A 24,799-nucleotide genomic window follows, 5' to 3' on the forward strand; every position below is an offset into this window, starting at 1 on the left:
CAGATCCCTGCCCACCAGCCTGCCCACAGCAATTAATGGGGATTTTTCCTTGCTGGTGGAATACAGAAACACATGCACACACACAGACACATGTTGTGGAGATCAGACTTCTGATGGCTTCTGAACTCGACTGAAACAAAAGGCAGAGCGTGCTTACTGCTCACATGTAACCACACATTTGAATATGCTGGGTATTGCTCTCTGAAAGCAAGGAAGAGAAAACTAGTTTGGTTAAAATAAGAGCTGACAAACCTTTCTTTGGTTTTTATTTCACTGAGTCGTCATACTCATCAGAAGAACATCCTTTCTTGCGTCTCATTTAACCCCAGAACAATAATGCCCAGTTCTCTGACACTTCTCCGTCCCTTGTTTTTGAGCTCCATCACCTGCCATTAACACCCTGCTCTAATTGCCACTGTCATCGCATTGTGCTGTCATCCTGCACCTTCAACGTATCTTAACACATCTGAGATATGATGATGCAACAAGAATGTAGCTATTCAAAACGAGGCCACAAGAAAGCTCACACTGAAAGTCTTGTGTTGGTCCTTCAGTCTCACGTATGAAGCAACCAAGATCTTTCACACTGATGGTCTATTCTGAAAAAAACAGGACCTCTTCTGGTTAATAATCCTGTTCCCATCTTCCCATCCTCCACACCGTATATACTGTCCCTGTGCATTTATATTGTGTGGTTTTCTTAGCCTCTGCATGCATTTTCCTCTATTACACTACTGCTGATGGTAAAAATCATAGAGTGGTTTGGGCTGGAAGGGACCCTTAGAGATCATCCAGTCCATTGTACCACTAAGCACTGCAGTTTTAAGGAACCTGCTCCTGACAGGTAATGTAGTTTGGATGTATTACACATGCTGGCACTAAGATTAGCTCTTCACTGTGCTTTGGGCCTGAATCAGAAGTTGTCCCATGTCTGCAGCAGTTACTGGGAAAAGAGAGCCTCCATCCACCAGCAGACAAGGGACTGTAAAAGAAAAGGATGCTGCTCGGAGGACAAAAGTAGGGCATCAGGCCCCAGCCTCGTGTTGTTTCAGTCCTGGCTTGATGTCATGATTATTTCATCTTGCTGGGAAATACTGTGGTTAGGGAGATGATGCATCTCAGTTCAGTCACTCTGAGCTGAGAGGAGAAATGCATCCAAGTGAGTTTAGTATCCCAAATCTGATACATATTTCATACAACTTTTACACAGCTGTCAGGACAAAATGCATTAGCAGCCAGTGACCAGTTCTGAAGAAGTAGCTCTAGGATTTAGGGACTTTAGCTCTAGGATTTAGGGACAATACCACTAAAACAAGCAAACAAACAAGCCACTGGCCCTTACTTTTAGAGAATTATTTCCTTAATAGCCTCTGTTTTAAATTCCTCCACCCCTACAGATGTATCTCTGAGCATGCCTAGAATTGTCTTGCTCCTACCATGGCTGAACATTTGCCATCTGAGCTTGATCAGGATTCAGGAACTGGAATAAAAATTCGCCATTCTCTGTGTTCACAGCCAGACAAATTTCCCAGTTCCTCCTTGGTTTCATACAGCTAGTCTCAGTGTTTCTGGAAATGGCTAAATTTTCATTGCAGGAACAAGACTCAGCCACAGCTCTTTCTGGAAGCTAATATATACCGAATATATATCTCTGCTTCTGGATGGCAGTGTCACCTGTGCTCCAAAAAACCACCTCGCTCTAACCAGGCTCTGGGCTCCAGTGCTTGGCTCTGCAAGTGACATGGCAAATACCTTAACCTCCCCGCTCCCTGGGTAGCTGAGCTGTGGGACAGGTATGCTACAAACTCATGGGATGCTGAGCAGCTTTGTTGAGGGTTTGTGTAATGACACATACAATGAATTGTCAGTGGGATATGTGTAGGAAACCTCCAGCTCCCAGGTACAAGCCTCCACATATTTAGTACAGAAGTAACTCCATTAGCTGATAATATCAGGAAGTGATTATGCTTTATTCAGGCACCTGTAGGAGAAGGGCATGATAATATGTGGTTATTGTGCTAAATTAATTAAATGCCCTAAGACCCTTAGTGGAAAGAATTGGTAGAACTTGAGTTCTGATAGGGTAAATCATTTATGAGCTATCCATCTGAATTATTTACCCTCCTTTAATTTCTATGCCCTAGAGGCAGATTTCTATAAAGTAGCCCTAGTCATCCAAAATTTGGTTATCTAGTCAAAGCTGGATGTCTAAGGTCACCCGATAGTGGGAATACGAGCAACGCCAGTGGAAGACTCACCCCTCCTACCTTAGGCACCTCCCTCAGAGGGACTGGAGAAGAAGCTGAGATGTTTAGCTCAGACTAGACAGCTACCTTCAAATGTTAAATATGCCCACTCAGGGTATGTGGTTAGCCCCTGGTGTGGGTGCACTGGTGAGCTTGTTGCTGTCCTGTGCTCTCCACCAGTGCTGGGCCAGGGCTTGTCAAAGGCAGGACTCCTGCCTGCTGCTGCTCCCGCTGCCAGGCTTGCTCCAGAGCCACTGGCACCTGGCCGAGGCAGCACATGGTGGCAAGAGACCTGGGAAAGAGGACAAAGTTGTGGTGAAGGAAAAAAAGTGAGATGGAGAATGAAGAAAAAAAAATCAAGATGGAACTCATCTTGAGTTCCAAGAAAGGAAAGGTTGTTTGAGGGTAGCAAAAAACCCCTGTACATCATGTACAGGGCATCATGTAATGTTGGAAGGTTGGTGGTTGGCACTCCAAGCAGAAGGATGGATGGGTGCATGACCAGAGCCATACCCGGAGCGGGGCAGGCACTCACCTCTCCTCTGCCCAGTGCTGCCTGGTTTTCCTGCTCCAAGATGCCCTTTTAATGAATCCCATTGACAGCCAGGGCTGCAGATCACGTCCCATCACACAGCTCTCACACGGCCGTCTCTATACACACTTATTCATTACCGTGGCTAGGCATGCCAAAAACACTGCTGTCGGAGGGGAGCTGCTGGAGGAAAGAGAGGCATCGCTGCTGCCCCATCCGCAGCCCTGCACATACCTCTCACCAACCCTGCGAGAACAGCTTCCACAAGGCACTTACGGGAAGGGCAGGGAGAGAACCGGCACCCAGATGGCCTGAACATGCAGATTTATATTTGGAGGCTGTTACAAATAAAAATTATTTTAAGGCAATCACATTAATCAGGGTCTTTTTATGCATTTGCTGCAATGAGACACGAATGAAGAGTCATGAGTGCATGCTGAATGTAAAGGTTAATCAAAGGCAGCTTCCTTTGGCAGCTACATCCTTCTGCTGGTCTTTGCCAAGAAATATTCACTTTACTCTTGTGTTGTCTTTTTTTTCCTTTTTTTCCATTTTTTTCTTTTTTTCTTTTTTTCTTTTTTTCTTTTTTTTTTTGTTTGAGTATGTATGTCCAACTCCTTTTTTTTTTTTTTTTTTTTTAAATCAGAATTATATCACGCCCATTTAAAAATACCTGGAGAAGAAAATGGTGAACCTGTAACACTTCAAAGCTACTTTGAAAAATGGCTTTTCAGCTCCAGTAATTTTGTCTGAGACTTTTCTATACCTATTGTAAAAGGTGCTGACTGATTCTTTGTTGCAGGCATTGAATGTAATCCCTTTAAGAAAACCACCTGAGCTAGCAGAAAACCGCAGAGCAGTCCCAGCACATCCAGAAGCTGTACAGGCCTGTTGATATATCTGTTCTGGGGACGTTATCTCATACACACTGCCCAGCTGGGAAGCATTTGGAAAAATTTTATGGACCAAGTCAGCATTAAATGGTGGGTTGAACGCAGACTGCAGTGCAGGATTGTAGCACCTAAACCAGCTTTAGACAAGCCCATGCCAACTTAAGAGGCCATTTACCTGGCAACACTCGTTTTGGGGGAAAAAAAAAAAAAGATATTGTCTACGCTCTGGTTCACTCAAGCAGATCACCTCACACCCAAGGTTTTGAAGTTGCAAAAGAACTGTAAAATTATTGTACTACTGTTCAGCTGGGCTACATCCCTCTGTCTACTCCTGCTGGAGGTGGAGTGGATTTGTCTGTGGGGGGCAAGGTTTGTAGGGCTTCCCAGACACTTCTGCTGTTGCCAGCCAGTCCTGGGACTCATCCAGGTGGTGATGCTTGATCCTTTGGTACAGAAGCAGTTCTGACCTTGGCTTTACTCTCTGCCATAAGCAGCACATTTCCCGTATGGCATTAATTTGTAACTTTCTTCAGGCTGTGCCAGGAGCTGAATTGCTGTAAAGTAACTTGTACTGAATTTCAAAAAGAGGCTGAGATATACCAGGAAACCACCTTTCTGCATTGACAGGATTTTAATCTCCAAGACCAGGTAGGTACAGTAAGACTGTTTTCACATCCCACCAATGCTGAATTTCTGTGCTTCCTTTCTAGCTCCACATTTTATTATTATTATTATTTTTTAATCATTGGAGAAAAAAATCAGAAATATATATATATTTTCCTTTTATTATCCCATTTCCAAATTTAGCTCTCTGATTTTTCATCTTGTTGAAATTTCTCTGCTCTGGGACGTGGGAGGGTGGGGTACCTCTTTCCACTACTGGAAGGGTATAAGGAGTAAATGAGGTTAATGAGAGTTCAACCCTACGACATAGTAGTACTTTCCCAGTCAGGTCCTGGTTCTCAGCTTCAAAATTCTTTCATTAAAGCTTCCCCTTCAGACTTCAAATAGATGCAGTTAACATATCCAAAATTTTGCTAACAAAAGGAAAAATTCTGAGTCTCTTCTAGCCTGTTAAGGTAAAAACTTGCTTTTGGCTCTGCTTGAGACGCATCAAACGATCATGCCTGTAGATGTCTGCTTTTAAATCTTCACCTGAAATGAAATTGAGTTTCCATCTTAGTTTCTCATCAAGACCACTTCATTACTGTCCATTGCTCTCATGCAGCAGGGCTCTGTCTTTCTGATTAGCTGTGGTCCATCCAGAGTCTCCAAGATGGGATGAAATATTACTTCAGCCAAAGGATGGAAAGATTTCCTGCTGCACCAAAACCCATAGTCCCCCAACCCCCTGGTAGGGGCTAGCAATTTTCTGGAAGTCTTGATAACAGTTTGTCCATCCAGGTCAGGAAAAGGTAGATGGGTTGAATAGCCCTAGGAAGTCTGTGTAACACATATTGTTAATAACCTACTCAGTAGATGCTTGTCATCTTCAAGGCAGCTTGATAATGACTTTTCACAGAACTTAGGCTAGAGAAGGTCAGGATTCCTTCTGATGAAGTGAGATTGGCAGCCTGTGGAGAAATGCAGTTTCCCTGCAAATTGAACAATTTCTGAAGAAAAGCAATTTTAGTGTAACTTTGATCAGGAAAGATTTCTTAAATACAGAAAGGGGCATCTTATCTGAGGATGTTTCTGTTTCAGTGATGGAATGCAATACAAATTTATTAATACAGAGAAAAAATGTGGAAAGGGAAGAAGGGGGAATGAAGGGAAAGGCAAAAATCTGATAAACATTGGAGACCACTGCTGATTACATAGGAAATTACTATGCTGTGAAAATGAAAGCTTGCTCTATTCTGCTTAGGAATTTTGAATCATACGACAAACAGCATTGTTCTGTTCAAATACAGCTTTTCATTGGAACAGATATATTGGTAAACATCACAAGCTGTGCTCTAAACCCTTTTATTCTCCCAAATTCCTCTCAATTTCTTTGGACATCTCCTATTATCTCCTTAATGGACACTAGCTAACAAATCTGCTATGTAAACTCTTTGTCTCAGTAGTGTTGTAGGATAAAGTACAGCCAAACAAGATGTCTCTCTGCTAATATCGTGATTCAGAACTACTTCTGTAACTTATGTGTTACCTGTCCCCACAGGTATTTTATTGTGCTCCATGGCTGCATTTCCAGGTTTTAACTTATTGCCACTTACCATGGTATTTGTTGTGTGGGTGTATTGCTAGTGAACAAACCTTAATTAGATTTACTTTGAAAATGCTGTAAACTTAAACTGCAGTAACCGCTGTGGAAGTTATTATGCCTTATCAATATACAAATACTATGTTCCCACCCCCACTCCTTTTACAGAGCTGCAGGTCTGTGGACGGGCTCTGGCAGCACTTTAGGCTGTAGTACTTCCTCTTGCTAGCTAGTACAAAGGCGTAAGTGGAGAATTAGACATCCATATAGGTTTCAGAAGCTGAATCGAAAGGTTCAAAAGGCATTTAAGCAATATTCTGAGTCTGGACTTGTGTGCATGTATGCACGTGCATAACCACCATGTATAGCAGCACAGAGGTTCTTTATCAAAAAATTCACTCTTTCTCTTTTCCAGCCCTCCCCCACCTCCACTGTCCATGGCCTGAGGGTATAGCAAGGGTCAGAGTAGCAGATTAAAGAAGTAGGAGAGAGGGCTACAGCACATTGGAGTCCACTTGCCTTGCTGTGGCAGAGCAGCCCCTGAGGAGCTGGCATGAGATGGCACCAGTCCTGGGGATGGTTCAGAGCTACCTCAGCGTCTGCAGCCTCCCATCCTGTCCTTGCTTTTCTCTTTGAACAGTGAGTGCACCTGAGAGCCTTGCTGTGCAGACAACCTTTCACAAAGGCCTTTGAAAAATAATGTGGTCATTTCTATCCAGGAACTGCATGAGATTGGCTCTGGGAATATGGAGATCATAATTTTTCTTCAGCTAGTGGGGAATTTTGCCCCTCATATTTTTTTCCATTCAGTTCCTATTACAATTTCTGTCAGCACTGGATAAAAGAGACCTTTAACTCTGGCAGATAGAGTGGAGGAACTAGGAATCCTTGTTCCTCATTACAGCAGTAGACTTAGCAGTAGTCAAGCTGTTATGAAACACTGTAGAGGGTTCACAACAGGAAGTACAACCATCAGCAGCAAGGCGAATAAAGGCTTTCCTTCCTATTTTAAGATTTCAGAACTTCCTTATCCTCCAGTTCAAAATCCTCTTAGAGGTCTTGCATTTCTTTAAGGGAATTTTTCTCTTTTTCTTTTTACTGCCTCGGCCGCATTACAGATGCACCACCTGCTCACTCTTACGGCATGCTCAATTTGCATGAAAAACAGGCAGAAGGAAAATAAAAGATGCAGCTTAATCAATCCTCAGAGGAGACCCTGAAACCTCTGGTCAAAGGTCTGCAGACTGCATTAGGTACCCACTCCCCTGGCTCCATCTGAGCTCCTGCCACAGCTCTGTGTCTCGTTACTCCAGCCTCATTTCTCTTTCTCTAATTAGACATGGTGCTGTCACTCAGGATGGCAAATAAACTCACAGCCTATTCAATATGTACCTGTTGACTCCTGCACAACAATTTAATCAGAATTTGATAGGGTTTGGAGGCAATCCATCTGTTTAGGGGCCGAACAAATAAAAGCTGTCTGAGAAACTGCTCTCAAAACCCAGAAGAGGGATTATTTCCTACTAGGTGCAAAGCCTGGATCAGATCCTATTCATTTTATTTATATGAGCAGTCACACTGTGAATGGAATGACACAACTGAGCTAGGTAAGCAGGAGCCAAACTATTATTTTCAGTTCCCTGAATACCCACAGTCCTCATTCACTGAGAGTCCCAAAGACCTTTTGGCCACAGCCAAACAACACAAGCAGCAAGTTTAAGCATGGGATTATCTGAGCAGTTAAAGTTAGGCACATGCTTAAACACTTGCTGAGTTAAAGTTCAGAGCAGTTCTTGGGGTTTGGTCTTTCTCCTCTCATTTATGGACACTGAGACATCTTTGTGAAGATGTGGTTGATTCTGGCTTTCACACAGCTTCATATGGTACAGTCCATAATTCTTTTTTTTGTCAGCTGGGGAGATTACTGTGTGGGGGAACTTCTCACACTGCACAAACAGAACAAAAAGCAATAACCCCCACCAGCTGGACTTCTTCTCTCTCCTTTAAGGGTGTCTGTCTACATGGGTGGAGATATTCAAGGGCCGTTGCATAAATCCCAGGAGGATGGGTAAGAAAGTGGGTTCCCAAGTGCTGGTGGCACTAAGAGTAATGGCTGCAGCTGCCAGCTGGGGCTGTGGGCAGGAGAGGGACACTGGTAGTTCAGGCAGCATCTGTGCATGGCACCAGAGCAGTATGCCCATCTTCACTAGTACACTATACGCTCAGCACCCCATTTTAACAGCCAGACATAGCATTGCTTGATCACCTTGCCCATAGGCAGGCACAGTACTGTGCTCATTTGGAGAAAAAAGGCTGAAGCAGATGCCCTTTTCACTTTATCCTCAGCACTCTGAGGAAATGAATAACTGAGTCCACTCCTTGGACAGCTGGGAGGTTGCAGGCCACCTCCCTGTCCCCCTCATCTACTCAGCTTTTGTTTCAGGATCCTGAAGCTGCTCCAGCTGGAAGAGCCCTCAGGGCCTCCCCTTGCAAAGCAACCTCTCTAGCTCCTGGATTATCTGGCTGTCAGGGCCCAGGGCCTGTTGATTATCACTGTATCGGGCTCCTCTGCATGCAGGATGCAAAACGAAGCAAGGGGGAGGGGAGCGGGATATAGGGTAAGCTATACCACAGCCTCTCAAGGTTGCCCTGCAGCTATTATTAGGACTGAGCTGTTGATCCAGGGGCCCTCTCTTGGTCTCCTTACACCAGGTAAAGGCTGCAGACAAGCTCTCTAAAGACTGAAAGGCGACTGACAGCCTCACTGCTCCCCTTGCCAGGGCAATGGGAAAAAGGCAGCCTCCTTCCACATCCATCCTTCACAGGCAAATAGGCAGCAGCGTATGCCTGCTAGGAGGTGCTCACTATGGGAAGGTAGCAATAGAAATTTTATATTGTGTTTTCTACAATTCCCAGTAAAATGATGCCCAAGGCCTAAGGACTCAATGGACAAAGTCAAACCCATAACACTGTCAATGTTCCCCCCCTAATTTATCCCATTGTCTCAGATTTTGTAGCCTTTAGATTACAGGTTGCAAAACTCCCCTCAGCATGCACACACTAATCTAAGAACAGATGCTCACCTTGCAGACAGCTGCTCTGATTGAAAATGGCACTGCCCTGGTTCTCTTTCCCTGCCCCCTGAAGAGAAGCTCATTCCCTGCATTCCATGGCATACATAGAAGGAAGGTTCAGGCGAGCTCCTCATCCTCTTCAGAAAAAAAAAGAAACGCACTGGCTTAGTTCACCCCACCCAGGAAGATGCCCATTTATTTACAGGGCATCTAATGCAGTGAAAATTAGGCTTTTCCAAACTGTAGTACAGTGGGCATTGAGAATTTTCAGACACTGTTACAAAAATTTGCTCTTTGAAATTTATCGATGAGGAGTTCTGTGTACTACTACTAATGATTCAGAACATCTTATTAAAATATCACTGGGAAGTAAAACAGTGCTGTGTGCAGACGCCCATTTCTTTAAATCCACTCTCAAATTTGATAGCGGTTTTGCACAGGACCACTGCTTCTGTCTACAGTTCATGAAAGTTAGTGAGATTTATCTCCCCCACCAAATCTGAAAGAACAATACCTGACGTGAAGAGTCCAGAGACTAAATTTAAGTACAGCACCGAAACACATCAGGTCATTGCGATTCTTACAGTTTTTCTTGTTAATGTGCAGCTTCTTTGAATGCACTACATAAAACAAGGATAGCAAGTCTCACAGAAAATTGTAGAGTTGCACAATGCAGCTAGATTAAAAACAAACAAAAAAAGTCTTTTCTGTGATAAGCACTTGCCTGCAAAATTTCAGCTGAACAGTAATCTTTGAGGATAACTAATTTTTAGCAGGTATAAACATCTGAAATAAGAGACCTTTAAACAATAACAGGCAGAATGTGCACATCCGGAAGATGTATACACTTATCCGCAGAAATTCAGACACTGCTTGCAGCAAATAACTCCACAACACTTTTCCATTCACAGTTGTCTTTTTTTCTTCTTCTTCTCTTGGCACTCATGAATATCCTTTAATATTCTTATGAGTTTTTCTGCTTTTGATTCTGATGAAAAATATAATCTTTTCAATCTAAGTTAAAATAGAATAAATTAGGCCCAAGCCCCCTTGATTTTAGCATGTAAATGATGCTCATGGAGTCAGTGCTGTGTTTATTGTAAATGATTGTTTCATATACAATGCAATATTTTGCAGGTTCAAAAAAGACTGCATTTTTATTGCAAACTACAATTTTCTCAGTATTCTTTTTAAACAGGCATGTATTGTACTGTACTGTTGAGTATGTCTCCATACAAGGGCACATTTTAAAGGAAAGTCTGCAATTGCTCATCACCAGCAATTACTCCTAATAATATCTTTCTGCCACCTAACTATTCACCTAGACATATGTAGATAGGACACACCTCACCAAGGAATGAGCTATATTTTGAGGTCTTTTTTCCTTTATGCAATCTCCTGCCTAAAAGCACACTGAACTGATCTTGAACTCCCAGAAAAAGAGGGAGGCAAAGAGGGAGCAAACAGCATGGTGACTGATCTGGTTAGCAGGGCAATACAGAACAACAGTTCAGGTCTCAGCTTCTAATGTATGTGGATTAGCAGTTCATTTCTAAAGTCAATAGCTCCTCAAGTTGGTGATGACTCTCACCATACTTCTGTGTTTACACAGAAAAAAAAAAAAAAGTAGCTCTTTCCCATTCTGTTAACAGAGATTATCAAACCTCTCTCTGTCCAAACTGTAGATGCCCTAAAAAGGGCTCAGTGCTCCTCTTTCTGTTGTGCTTCATTGCACATATGTTGGCAATCACCATGTGTGAGCTCATCTTATCTAACAAACTATGCGGGACGGGGCCAGTTCAGTTCTTGTGTGAAATCCTTGAAAACACTCGAAGAGCGCTAGAAACCATAAGCCATTGTTTGTTATGGGACTGCCCTCTATTTGAACGATTTACTTGCAGACAAGCAGGCAGGCTGGATCACTGAGGCTGCATCCAGCCTAGCACACTCAGATGCAGCTCATTCAGGGGCAAAACCCAGGCTCCCCAGCTGCTGCTTCCCCAGGAGGCAAAACCCAAGCATCAAGGCATCCCAGATACTGTATCCCTTCTGGAGGACCTGGCAACCAGGGCTCAGTGTTGTCTGAAACTGTGTCCACCCCAGCCCACATGTAATTCAGTCCAATCCACAGGTCACTGCCTTCCTCATAAGCCACAAAAAGTCCTTTCAGCATTCTAATTCAAATATAAGGGAGTTCTACAAAAGTCCACTCTCCAGATTGATAGAGAAATCAAATGTAAGCCATCCTGACCATCCTAGGTGCCTCTGTGTTAGCAGCAAGTTTATGAAGTGCCAATAGAGATTTCACCCCTCCGTTTGTGTAAAAAAAAAAAAAAAAAAAAGCATTTTCCCTCCCCCAAAAGTCCCTTCTAATCCAGTCGGGGAAATCTGCTTATGGCCCTAAATCAGGTAATTAGTTTAACCTTGAGCAAATCAGCAACGCATGCCAAAGAAGCAGTCAGCAGTGCCTGTCTAACTTGCCATCTTTAACTGTGGCCAACCTCTCAAGCCAAAGGCAAAGGTAGAAATCCCCACACATATCTTCCCAAAACTGGTTACTCAGTTAAGGAGGAAGGTGGCAGGTGATGTTTCTCAAGTTAATTTCTAAATCCAGAACCACCTGTATCACTAACATTATCCTCTATTTTCATACATGCTTCTTCCTCTTTAGTATTCACTCTCAGTCTAATGTATTTAGAAGAAGTAATCCTATTTTTCCCAACTTTCTTTTTGCTAGGCTAAATAAGCCAGGATCCAGTAATCTCATTAGTTACTCTCAGTTCCCTGATATATTACCTTGGTAGCTTTTCTCTTCTCCTGTTTCAGTGCTTTGTTTGTTTGTTCTTTTTTGGTTTTGTTTGTTTAATATAAAGTAACTCTAATATTCTCTAGGTATTCATACATATTCCCTGTATTGTACTAAAACTTCCTCTTTTCTGCTGAAATGCTTTGATTGATGCAACGTAGAAGCACAGCCATATAAGGCTGGGAAAGGACTACCTGGGACTACAACAAACCATTCAGTTCTGCTCCTCCCTGTACTTTCAGATTGAACCCCAGTTGTATCACACTGGTGATCTTGATCTTCAGCTTCTGGTTCGCACTTCATTTTCCCTGCTGCCTCTGAGATGGCAACCCTGCTTCTTATGAGTCCATGTACATGGCTTTGCACTTTATGCTTCTATAATTCACCCTGTTCTTGTTGCTCCAATTCACAGGGTCCTCCAGTATTCTGAGGATGATGATCCCATCCTTTTCAGCATTAGCAACTCTGTGCCACTTTGTATTACTAACAAATGTCTTAAGCTTATATCAAGTTCTTGTGCCAAGGTCAATAATGAGAAAATTGGATACTGTTGTTTTCCAAGCCTTGTCCCTGAAGCATGCTGCTAACCTCACTCATCCTGATCCCCCCTGACCTTCTCACCTGGTCTCTGCTCTAAGTCCTGTGTGAAACCCACTCAACCTCATTACATGAATGTTTGTAATTAAAATTTCAGCAATATTCAAGGCCTGTGAACTGCTTATTCACAGAAAGCATAGAAAATAAGTGTTTAGTAAAATATTCCAGGGTTTAAAAAAATAGTTTTTCCCTTTTAATAGGAGTACTAATAAAGGCAGTAATAACTAGTGAAAGGCTGATACGGAAAGTTGTTTCTTTTTATTAATGTAAAAGTCAAAAGAGTGAAATGAGAATTTACAAGGTACAAATATAACTTTTTCTTGTTTTCTGATGAATTTCAAAAAAAAGCTGCAATGAAGCTATCTCTACTAAATATAAATAGTATTAAGAATAATTTTTTCTCAAGTGCATTAATGGGAATAATAAATAATAAGTAAATAATGACAATACAAAGCTATAGAAAAAGTATTGAATGGAGTAAACTTTTTTAAAAGTTCAGATTCGCTAAAACAATTGCTCTGCAATTTTGTAGCAACTGAACATAACTTATAAGGAAAGTCATGTACTTTAATAATTCCTCGTGAATTGTCATATTGCAAACATTTATTGAATTTCTTCATCCTCCTGTATTTCTCACTCGTCTTAAAAAACATGGAAATAATTTGTTTTTGTGAACTGCTAAGTGTAAGAACTATGAAACAGCTAATCTTCACATGATATTATAGTCATAAATTACTTTTAAAAAAACTCAGGGCAGGACTCTAGTGTACAAATCAATACATTATTCAGTTATAAGGAATTACTTCCAGAAGCTATTATTAATGGGAAAATCCTCAAAGAGCATTAGTCAGTGAGTTTTTCTGATATTGCATTATAAATATTCAAAATACAAATTTTCTGAGATGTATTTCTAGGTAAAAAAGGCAGTATGATATCTGGCTCCTGCCAGCCATGATAGGAAAAGAGATACATTTTGTATGCAGCATTATTGTATCTGTGAAAATTGCTGCCAAATTGCCACTGAAAACATCAAGTCATCCTTTTATTCGTTTTCTATTTAATTGCTAAACTACTTGTGAAGGTCTACAATCAACGGCCTCTTCTTCAATTATCTAAAAATAAATACCATTCAGTGAAATTCTCAGATCAATTCATATTAAAACACAAAAACACAGTTTTATGGTTAGAAAGCAACAGATTCACAGATGCATATGAAGTTCAGCAGCTCTGCATAGGGGACAGAAATATGGAGCACACTTCTGTGGGTATTCCTTCAGTTGTCCCTAAAGCTGTCGCTCCCTATCTTTCAGAAACATTGCTTCATGCTCCTTCCTGAGAGGCCAGGAGGCTCCGAGAGGAGCCCAGCTAAAATGCATGGCCCAAATCAGCAGGCCTCAGCCTTCCTCCTGTCAAGGGACCACAGTCTTCTGCCAGTCTCTCTCTTTAAGCTCTTCATTACTTACTTGAACATTATGTTACTTCAGACAGTGGTTTATTGATACAAACAAAGGCTATTGCTTCTAATATTTTCTGTCCTGCCCCACTTTACAGACATATCCTCTCTTATTGATAAGCGATCACACCTTTTGTGACTTGGTGCAAGTGAGGACTTTATGTCCACATACACGTATAGCCAAGAAAACCTTCTGGACCAGAGCTGAAGCTCTACCTTCTCCCCTTCAGAGGCAGCTATAATTCATTTAATGAGTCAAGGTTTTAATGTTGATTCCAGCCTGGGTGTGTCTTCCTTGCAGAAGAAAACACTCATCTACAACCACTTCAGGGCAGGCTGGTCTCCAGAGTCACCTCAGAGGCACTGTCACCATACCAGGGTCACAAAGCCATTAGCCAGCTTCAGCACCTCCTTGCACAACCTGTGCTGGGTTGCAGGAAGGCTCCATGGTCACCGTCAGAAGGTAGAAGTGGCTTTTGGCAGCCTCTTGGCATGCTTGCACACACCCTGAGAGCGGGGCTGATCCCCACCGCTTTGACTGTGAACCACTGAGGTGGAAAACCACGGTGCAGGGTACAGGCTTTCACCAGAAATCAAACAAGCACAATGAAAACGAGCGAATGCAAACATTTTCACACCACACGGTAAAAATATACACCATTCATTTATTTCACAAAGTGTGGAAGGTTCAGTTCACAGATTAACACACTGAATTTTAGCAACACCAGTGGCCACGTGGAAGCATCTCCTGGGTACACGCTCCCTCACCTCTTGGGCCTGCAGTGACCAGCTTTCCACTAATGACCACAGGACCTTAGGCATTTCTTGTGCAGGCAGACAATGATTCATGAGCCAGATCCCATCCCAAATGTCCAATTTGGCTAATTCCAGTTTTACTTCTCCACTAAATCGTTGCTTGCTGTGACCAGCTTGCTTCATTTCTGTGTCATCCAAACCTGCACGCACCCAGCTGTGGGGCTGAGAAGCAGGTAGGTGCCCCTCGGATGTGAGAGCTGTGGGGCTGAGCGTGGGCAGGGCAGCAGGGAGCACCCAGCAGGGCAGTGAGGGCAGAGGAAGGAGGAGGGGAAAAGCCCCAGCCATGAAGCAGGGCTGGTTCCTGCCACAGTTACAGGCTGACAACAACCCTCCTCCTCCCCGCACCACTACCTGACCCCCACGCTGAAGACCTGACCACAAATGCAAGTGAAAAAGTGCTCTGAAATGCTGTTTTGGATAAACAGTGTAGCCCTAGGGTAAATGACCAGAACAGCAGCCGAGCCTGGGGTGGGAAGCGGGGACAGAGGCAGCTCCATGCAAGTTGAAGTGTCACAGTCCTGTCACCAGGAGCTGGAGGAGGGAGGGCCTGGAAGACAGCGAGGGGCTGCCACCAGCTGCGGGCACTGGGGCGGTCTGGCAGGGGCCCTTATGTTGTTCTGGGCTCCTTTTTATGGAAATCCTGAGCTCGAGCACATTTTTATCTTCATATTCAGGGTAACCTAAGAACAGTCCACTGTTCAGGATGAATCTTTGGAACGAGCTGTTTTTAATCACTTCCTCCTTTGTTTGATACAATTAGGATGTCTCTGCAGACTGCTGGCTCTTTTTAAAGCTAAGCTAGCAGCCGTAAAGAAGAGCAGACCTTTCTCACTTCCTCTAGCTGTTGAAAAGAGCTACTTGGAAGTGTGTGCTGTGGGGAACAGAGTCACTTCCTTACCATGTTTGGCCAGAGAAAGAGATTGTACTGAACCCGGAAGAGCCGATCATTGTGCAGTTTATGACAATATTTTAAACATCTCTTATGCCTTCCTGCTCCTTTTTTTTTTTTAATAGCATTTTTTGGAAAGTGAATATGCATACACTTACATATTACGTTGAAAACAACAGACTGAGCCTCAGACTTGTCTCACCAATTTTATTTGACAAATTAGAATTCTGCAGTTGAGTCAAAACTAGTTAAAACACAGCATGAGCTTCTGCAAATGCACCCAGTGCACGTATTGAGTAAAGTGGTGAAAGGACCAAAGCACCTAATGTGTGCTGCCTAAGTGAGGTTATGTTATAGTGGATACAAAACCAATAAGGAGACAAAAGAAATTCAGCATTGAGCATGAAAGCAGTAAACAATCTGTGAAGGGCTGTTTTTTAAAAAATGTAGTTTTAGCACTCTCTACATGAAAATGAAATTAAAATGCAGTTGTTTTCCATGTTCATGCACAGTTCTGCTGGGAAGCATATTGCAAGCTGAACATCAGTTTTAAATGCTATATCTAAGCTGTGATTTACAGCATTTTTTTTTGTGTCTCATAAAGGTCAGTGTCTCAACGATTTCAAATTAGACTCACACCTCAGGAGCAGGGTGTCTATTACTACCCATTTTGTGCCAGCAGTGCCCATGGATGTGCACAAACACCCCAGGGCCTGAGGGCCAGCACAGGCTGCTGGGTGCCCATGTAGCATAGGACGCTGGTGCAAGCACTTCAGCTGTGTCCATTTGGGCTTCCTGGTGCAACAGGGCTCAGCAAGGGCTGGGTGAGCGTGACCAGAGGGAGAGACCTGGTACCAGGTGCAGCCACACGAGTCCATGAGGTGTGGCTGGTTTGATCCATCCCCCCATGCCGAGCTGTTCCTGCAATCCCTGCACAGTGCAGCAGGAAGCCTGCAGTAAGAGGAAATCCATCCTTATCCCAAGGACAACCACATGTGTTTTGGGGCAGTGTTTTTTTACTATTAGTATTATTTTTTTCTCCCACAGGGCTGAGGCTTGTGAAGTCATGTCTGCTGCATTTCTCATTTCAAAATTCTGGACTAAATAAGTCCTCATCTATAAGGCAAGGCTGCACTCCTGACCACCTGACAGTGGAGCTCCCTGCCTGCCACCCCTGAACAGAAGCTTTGCTCTGCTGCTGAGAGCAGCGCCAGGCAGGCAGGGTGTCTGGAGAGCCTGTTCCCCTCAGCCTGCCATAGTGCACGAGCCTAGAAATATCCTCCTCTCTGGGGAAGCAGCTCATCCAGCTCCTACTGGGGGAACATTTCAAAGGCAATTGTCAGGGAGAAAACACAATTCATTATTAAAAGTGTTAATAGTAATAACAGCAGCAGTAGCAACAGAGGTGGATTGCATTCAAGATGCTCTGCGTTAAAAAGCTTTTAGTGTTGTCTGCCTTAGTTTTCTCATGAATGGCTTCTGGGAAGTTAAAGCCTATTGATTTCCCTAGGATTTGCCCTGCTCTACACCTGGGGTTAGGAGGATAGCCCTGTAAGCACAGCCACTTCACAGGGCAGGGTTGGTGATGCAGGGAAAATGTTGAATTCTCCAAGAATACTTTCCAAGTACCAGTCTACAGAGGAGTGTCACTCACGTAGCCAAGATAAGAGTTTCCAGTTCATTCTGGAGCTGGCTGTTGTCTCCATCATTTAGATAGCTGCTCTTCTGCTCAGAAACCTCAAACATTTTCACAGGATGAAAATAAAGATTCCCAATCTGATCTCCTCACAAACCTTAGCGGCACCCTCATGCCTGAGATAAGTGCACTGCCAGTAACGGACAAGATAGCCTGGCTGCTGCCTGTATTTGCCCTCTCCATTTCATCTGAGGTGACATGCCCCCTTCCCTCTTCCACCCTGAGGCTCAGTCTGGCCCTTAGTCCTGTCTAGCGCAGCCCTGGCCTCTTAAATTCACCCAGTTTCCCCTCCTTTTCCTGTTTTTGCACACATTTTCTCCTCACTTCCTGTTACGCTTCAGCACTCCCCATGCCAAACCCTTGATAAGCTTCAGTGGTGGTTATTACCATGAGAGCAAGACAGCTGAGGTTAACCATCAACCCTTGTTATCACCCCATAAGCACTGAAGAGGGGAGCGACCTTTTAAAGGACAAAAGGTTAGCACCCAAGGCTCTGCAGGGCCAGTGGCAGCACCTCCCAGTCCAACAGCCACGCCTTTCAAGCAGGCACAGAGGGGTGGACCAAAACCTGATCCTGACCATGGACACCTGTGGATGTTGTGGATTTACAAGGGAAGGAGATCCAAGGGGGGGGAGGAGGGGGGTGCAGCCATGTGCTATTTATGCTGCCTTTTGCCTTCAGTTTATCAGGCATTACTCAGTTTATTGCCTAGCAGATTCGAAGTGTGTCAGCCTGTCTGGCTGGTGGTGACTCAAGGGGAGTGCCTGGCCCCAGGACAGTGCTGTTGCAGCCCCCACCACCCACCCCAGCCTTCCCTGTGAGCAGGCTCAGGGGCCAGATCAGCTGGGAGGGCACTGCCAGGGACAGCCAATATTCACAGCCACTATGCACCTTCCTTCTAGCCTCTTGAGTCATCCTGAAAGCAACCCTGGTGGCGTCTACCTTGTGCTCATGTGGCTGTTTACCCTCTAAGAAGTCTCCACCCTCTGCAGTAACTGGCCTAACCCACCTTCCTAAGCCCTTGCAACAAACAGGGTGAAACAAAGGTGCCTCCAGCAGAGGTGCCCCACACCCTGACTCGTGTCACTAAATACAGCCCCGGGGTGTGTTTTTTCGTCCTCTGTTTGTCTTGCATCCAGCAGAAGAGCTAAGAGCTCTTGAACCAGTTGGCAAGGAGCGGCAGCAGTTAAGGTGTTACTCACTCAGATACCTGATGCAAGTGGCAGAAACCAGTAGAGGGTTCCTTAAGTTATCCATGATTCATCCCTTTGCAAAGTCATACCCCTTTTGAGTTTATCTTTTTTTATTATTATTTTTATACTGACTACTGTATCAGTTCTTGTATTTTATTAGACTTCTAGGTACAAGGTTTTCAACTGCAGAAGAAAAATATATATGCCAGTTTGACAGCATAAAATTTGGTTTCCAGTGTGGATTTCAATATTCCCTGTATCACATGTCATTCTCCAGGTGTCTGAGTGCTTACTGAGTCAATGAAGATTTCCTGTGTTTATAATGAACAGATTATATGTGTTCTTTTCCAAGCACATCCAAAGTTCCTCTTCATGGACCCCGACTCCATCATTTCATTGCCTTCCTGTATGTGAACCCTTCAGCTTTAGCCTGGCTGAGCTAGTATTTTTGGTTTATATTTAATGCTGTGGAAGTCTGGAAAAAAAGTCTGGAAGGAGCTCTGAGAGATTGTGGGGTAGACAGAGTCAACTCCAGCTCTTAGATTAAGAACAAATGTTAAGAGAGTTTGCATCCGGGGCAAGGATCTCTGCCAAAGGAATATAGGTCAAGAACACTGCCTGGTATGGGTGCTGGCTTGAGTATGTGAGGTCTTTGAGGGATATTTACCATTTCAAATGTCAGAGTCAGATGGGTGTCCCTGCCGCTGGAGGGGATCCAATGGTGGCTGTGTGATAACAGATAACGAGATATTAATGCATTAGGTGAGAATGTTGAAACACAAGTAATACATTTGTTTGCCTTAATATAACCTTTACATTCTGGAAGTCAAAGAACTGCCCTGTTGACTTTGAGGCTGGTGTACCCATCGTCTTTTCAGGAGGCTAGCACTGAAGTTATTGAGTGCCTGGGTATTACCTGTCTGTTGTAAACGACACCAGAGGAGTCACCACAGTGTCAACATTCATCTCACGCCTTGGAGAAAAGGAATGACTGCAGGCCATAGCCGAGCAACACATTACAAGAAACTCTGCAGCACTGATCTGATGTGGTTGCTGTAGTCCAGTAATACATCTGGTGACGGAGGAAAGGAAATACTGCCATGATGAATAAATTATATAAATTTTATATGGCCTCTGTTGCTCAGTGCTCATGCTTGTCCCCCCAAGCAGCTGCTGGTTTCCTACCTTCATGCCCCGTGCTAAACTGTTGTGGAATCATAGAATAATTCAGTTTACAAAAGAGCTCTGGAGGTTGTCTGCTCTAATACCCCACTCAAGGGAGTGCAAATTCTGCAGTTACATCAGGATGCTCAGGGCCTTTGGAGTTTTGAATATCTCCAGAGATGGAGGTTCCTCAGCCTCTCTGTTTCCAGTGTTTGACCTCCCTGATTGTCACACATTTGATTCTAATATCAAGTTGCTCCATCTTCTTTGTAACATCCCATTAAGCAGTGCTCTGCTCCTCCAGGCTGAGCAAACCCAGCTGCTCTCTCAGCCTTTCCTCTTACATCATGTGCTCTGCCTCTAGTCATTTTGGTTGATCTCTGCTGGACTTGCTCCAGTATGTCAATGACTTGATTGTACTTAGGAGCCCCCCAAAACATTTTCCCAGCTGTAGTTTCCAACTCTCCATTGTTTTCAAACTTGCAAAAAGATCAAGAATAGTTAATCTATTTATTTAAAGGAAATAAAAGAAAAAGTCATGTAAGGGCATGATCCCTGGGCTGTCTCTGCATTTAGCATTAGACAGATGGCTCAAATTCCACCTGTGTCTCTAGAGGCAGATGCAGCCCAGATCTAAATGGGTTGCTGCTCAGCTGTGGCCACGTCAAATGCTGAGCATATGTCACAACTGCTGGTGTGAAGGGAAAGAGGGGAAAACAGAGGTTTATAATCCTGTCCAAATGTCCTGGAAATCAGCACCAGAGCTTCTTCGTAGTGTTTCCTATTTGCTCTAGATCTTAAATGATCGAAAAAAAAATCTGCACTTGTCTTTAAGGTAAATAAGTTCCAGCAAAGAATAAGAGTCACCACAATGCTTAGGATCTCCTAATGGCTAGTTCTAGAATTAAATTACATTCATGAGGAAGTGCAGAAGCAGAGATGTGGCACTGGCCATTTGTGGGATGTTGAAGTTCATGAGGAGGTAGGATGGCAGCAGTAGCCCACACAGAGGTGAGTGCAGTAGGATGAGAGGAAGGACAGTATTTTTATACCTGCCTAGAACAATGGAAAACCTTAGACTAGGCCCTGCCATTTAGATGGAAATATGATGTCTCACCGTTGGCTGTATGGAGACCCTCAGCACTGCACCATTTAAGAATTAGATGCCTGAGCTCAGCTAAATGAAGTGCTGAGATCTCACCCTTAGCCCTTCCAAATGGGTATCTTAGGATGAGTCCTCAGGGCCCATTTCTAATACCACTACACAGCCAATACATATTGATACAATCAACACACAACAGCAATGCACAATCATCATCACAGAGTACCCACTTAGTCCTTGAATAATACACCAAGAAATGTAAATGTTTGCAGAGTTCAATTGCTGGCAGTAATTTCTATGAAATATACCCAAGGTTCTGGAGAAAATATACTGAAAAACAAAAACAACAAAAAAAAAACCATGTATTTGGGGTGTCCCACTGACTCTCTCTTTGACAGAGAAGTTTTTTGATGCTTAACTGAATTCAGGGTCCTCTAATGTATCTCAGGTGGGGCACTCAAACACAATCATACTCTGTCTTGTTAGACACTCAGAAAATTGGACGTTGAACTGTAAAAAACATCTACAAATAGAAAGTAATGCATCTGAACACGGTGCTACATACTGCTGCAACAAGTAGTTGCCAGCGGTTGTACCACAGATGCGATTGTTATATCAGTGATGTCTTGGTGGTGATCCAAAAATAATTGTACCATTGCTATGCATGACTCAAGAAAGAATAACTACTTGTGTAGCTGGAAAGAACCAAAGGGCGCCACATCCATCTGCTTGCCTTATGGCGGGCTCAGCTTGCTATTTATCGTGAGCGGTGTTTTGAATTCTACCTTCTGTAGCCTGCACCTCTCATTTTGCCCCTTGGCAGGGAGCTGACAGCTGAGTCAGCCGCACCCTGTGGTCCCCACTTGAGCAGCCATATATTACGTGTCAGCAAGTCTTACTGAGCACCTGGGAGTGGGAGTTGAGGAGAATCAGCTTCTTGCAGGGTGCAAATTACATGCTTATTGGGGCAGAGGGAGTGCAAAACACAACCAGCTGTGTGGGGCTGGAGTCATCTGAGCTCCTTCCTGAAGGCTGCCACCTCTCCTCGCCCTGGTGTGGAGTCACACGTTGTGATAAGAAAGGGAAATGGTAAAGCCCCAAAGGAACAGGCAAAAGGACAGGGAACAGAGAGCTGCCAGAACTGGAAGTAGTGTCTTGGTGGGAGGTTCAGAGTAAATCTGTCGTACTTAGCCTCTCTTCCAGCTATTTCAGAGAAGGAATTTAGATCTGACTTTAGATATGCCAAAGTGGCAGCAACAGCCTTCTCTGTCCATATAAGTATACCTATATAAATATATTTGTCATTTATCACAGACGGGGGTCCCCAGATGTTTTAGCACTGCAGTAGCCAAAATGACAGCACTTGCTGGCTGTTTAGCACCTTCAGAGAACAAAATAAGGAGGAAAGTGGAAACTCCCATTCAGCTGATGTGGAAAGCTGCAATATCTCTGCAGGCACATTGGCTTCATCCCAATTTTCATCCCAGTTTTCATCCCAGGTTATTGCTGGAGAGCCCCAGTCCTTCTCCCCCTGCTTTCCTTCTGCACATCACCATTGAGCTAGCACAAGCCTTCATGCAGCTGCCTGGAGAGCTTGGGTAGGGAAATGCCCTAGCCAGGAAATAACATTTTTCTTTGTTTTTCACCCTGATCAGGGTCACTATCTGTCATACCAACTGCTCTGCCAGGTCAGTGAAGGAAATGATGCTAGTGGAGGTGTAATTCAGCAGGGTTTGGTGGTGAGAGGGAGACGTGGGAGTACTTAAACCATGTAACAGCTGGTTGCTAAATGTGTAAACACAGTCTAAAACCCGTGACACCTGTCTACCAGGCTACTTCCTGGGACCAGAGCTGCACTGGTATGAAGAAGGCAGAGACTTTTTAATCCTTTTCAATCTGCACAGCTCTAAAGGTTTCTAGTGGAGCTACAGAACCCCATGTAGCAGATTTTGGTGCTTGATTTTCTAAGGTACCCCTTTCACCTTTTTTCCATGTGGAAAATGACAAGTCTAAGATGCCAAGCACAAAAATAATTCCCTGTTCAAGAGAGCTCTCTTTGTTTGAAGGCCTTGGACTGCATATCCTCTTTTGTTTCATTAAATTTCTGTACAAGTAGTTCTCAGAATGCTAACTCTCAAGCATTATGAAAGCCTGATGTCTAATGATTCATAAAAATGAGCTTCTCTTTTTGCTTTATCAAGCAAAGGGCAAAATGTCCAACACAACTACCCAAGAAGCAATCTCTAACTACCTTGGATATACCTATCCATAGGATCAGCTAGTGAGAACAAAACCAATAGGAAGTTTTCAGATAAACATCAAAAAATGGGACTACAGAACCTATTTTTTTATCAGAAGTGAGACAATAATGTCATAGAATATGGGGGAGTTTTGGTAACTGTGAACAAATGGACAAAAAGGAAGGGATCTAAGAATTCCTAGTAACGTAGAAATGAGATAAGCTGTCTGTATGAATAAAGAAAAAATTGACCTAGGTACAGACTGAATGAAGCCTGCATTGAATTACCTACTGGAGGAGGTGAGGTAATGCTTATTCCCCAAGCCACCACAATACCTACAGATCCCACTGCACTGGATAGACTCCATAGGATCCACTTTTTCAAATTTGACCTGAACCCAGTTTGTAAAAACCCTGTAAGGATGGCTTTACAGAATAGCTAGAGCTACTTTAAACCAGGGTTTCAAAGAATATATGTGTCCGAATGAACTGGATACCTTTCCAAATCTGTCCCTGGCTGTGCAAGTCAACTGATTTCTGAGAACATACGTGAACATAATGTAAATAATGGTCCAGACATCCAGGGCAGTTTGCAGCCTAAACTAGAGAAATGGCAGTATAATTTACAATTTTCCATTTATTTATTTATTTATTTTGTTATTTTGTTGTTCATTTATTTTGATATTTATTTTATATATATATATATATATAAAGAATTGCCAGTTGTTGACATTGTTAGCACTCTGAGCACAATTTTCATTTACAAGATATTCACTGTGGTCCCTCTCAGCTGGTTTGCATGGACACTCTGAGATCCTTCATTTTCTCAAGAGTGCAAGGGTCTGTCCTTACAGAGTAGCACAAAGGAGCAGAGCATATAACACTGTAAATCAGGAAACATATGGGAATAAACTCAAGAACTGAAAGGCAAAGAGGGAGGAAATCCATATTAATAAAAGTAGTAGGACTAGGAAAATGGTAAATAGGGTATATAGGTGTACATATTGCCCTATACATGCTTCACACAACTATAAAAAGTCTATACTTAGAATTTCTTAATTTTATGTTCTGTGGAGCTTAAATATATGTGCTGCTAAATGCAGCATTCAGCCAACATACAGACCTATATTAAAAAAACCCTACTAAAATAATTGCACAGAATTTTGGAAAAAAAGCTAATAATGGCTTGCACACCATCAGTTAGATTTTTTCCATGGGAGATCAGCCATGCACATGTTTTAATGCTCTTTTAAGTTACTGGGAGAAAATTAAGATAGCACGAAGTTAATGAAGGTAACAACCCTTGATATTTGGTTCATTTCATAGGTGATTTATGAGTTATATCTTTCATAATGTTTTCACTGAGATTGCTTTGCCTAAAGTGGACTAAGTTTTTATGTTTTCAGCACAAAGTCAAAAGTTGCAATCAACCAAATAACATCCATATATTTCAGTATTAATAACAGAAAAAAATAAAGTATTCCCCTGTTCCAAATTTTATCTTCTAAATGATAGAAATTCTAACTAATATTGGTACCTGCTGAAATTATATTGAGAATATAAATCATGGGTGCACACTGCATAACAAAGGTGTACATTTGTATCACATGAGTTCCACAGTTGCTGTAAAATGACTGGATGTTTGCCATTAAGGTAAACTAACCAGAAGACCTAATAAAGGATAAGTGATGAAAGCCAGGTGAAATTAGAGGCACTTAAGATACCATGAAGCAGTTATTCATTTCCAGTCAAAGGCGGTTATTTGTTTCCAGTCCTATTGTTTTGCTGCTGGGATGTGACTTTCTACTGTGAAACAAAATCACTGGTCACAACTGAGAAAAGTATAGAAAAGATGAGAATAATAAAACTGCTGCCTCTTCGAAACTTCTTTT

General features: G+C 43.0%; 1 long non-coding RNA gene across 1 annotated transcript; it reads left to right on the plus strand.

The window, feature by feature from the left end:
* The first annotated feature begins 3,516 nt into the window (after window positions 1–3,516).
* On the plus strand, window positions 3,517–19,505 carry LOC118245771 (uncharacterized). Its single transcript, XR_004777967.2, has 3 exons — window positions 3,517–3,761; window positions 4,205–4,319; window positions 19,281–19,505. It is a non-coding gene; the product is annotated as an uncharacterized LOC118245771 (long non-coding RNA).
* The last annotated feature ends 5,294 nt before the right edge of the window (window positions 19,506–24,799 follow it).

Source organism: Cygnus atratus, chromosome 1, assembly GCF_013377495.2.
Source record: "Cygnus atratus isolate AKBS03 ecotype Queensland, Australia chromosome 1, CAtr_DNAZoo_HiC_assembly, whole genome shotgun sequence".
NCBI classification, from domain to species: Eukaryota; Metazoa; Chordata; class Aves; order Anseriformes; family Anatidae; genus Cygnus; species Cygnus atratus.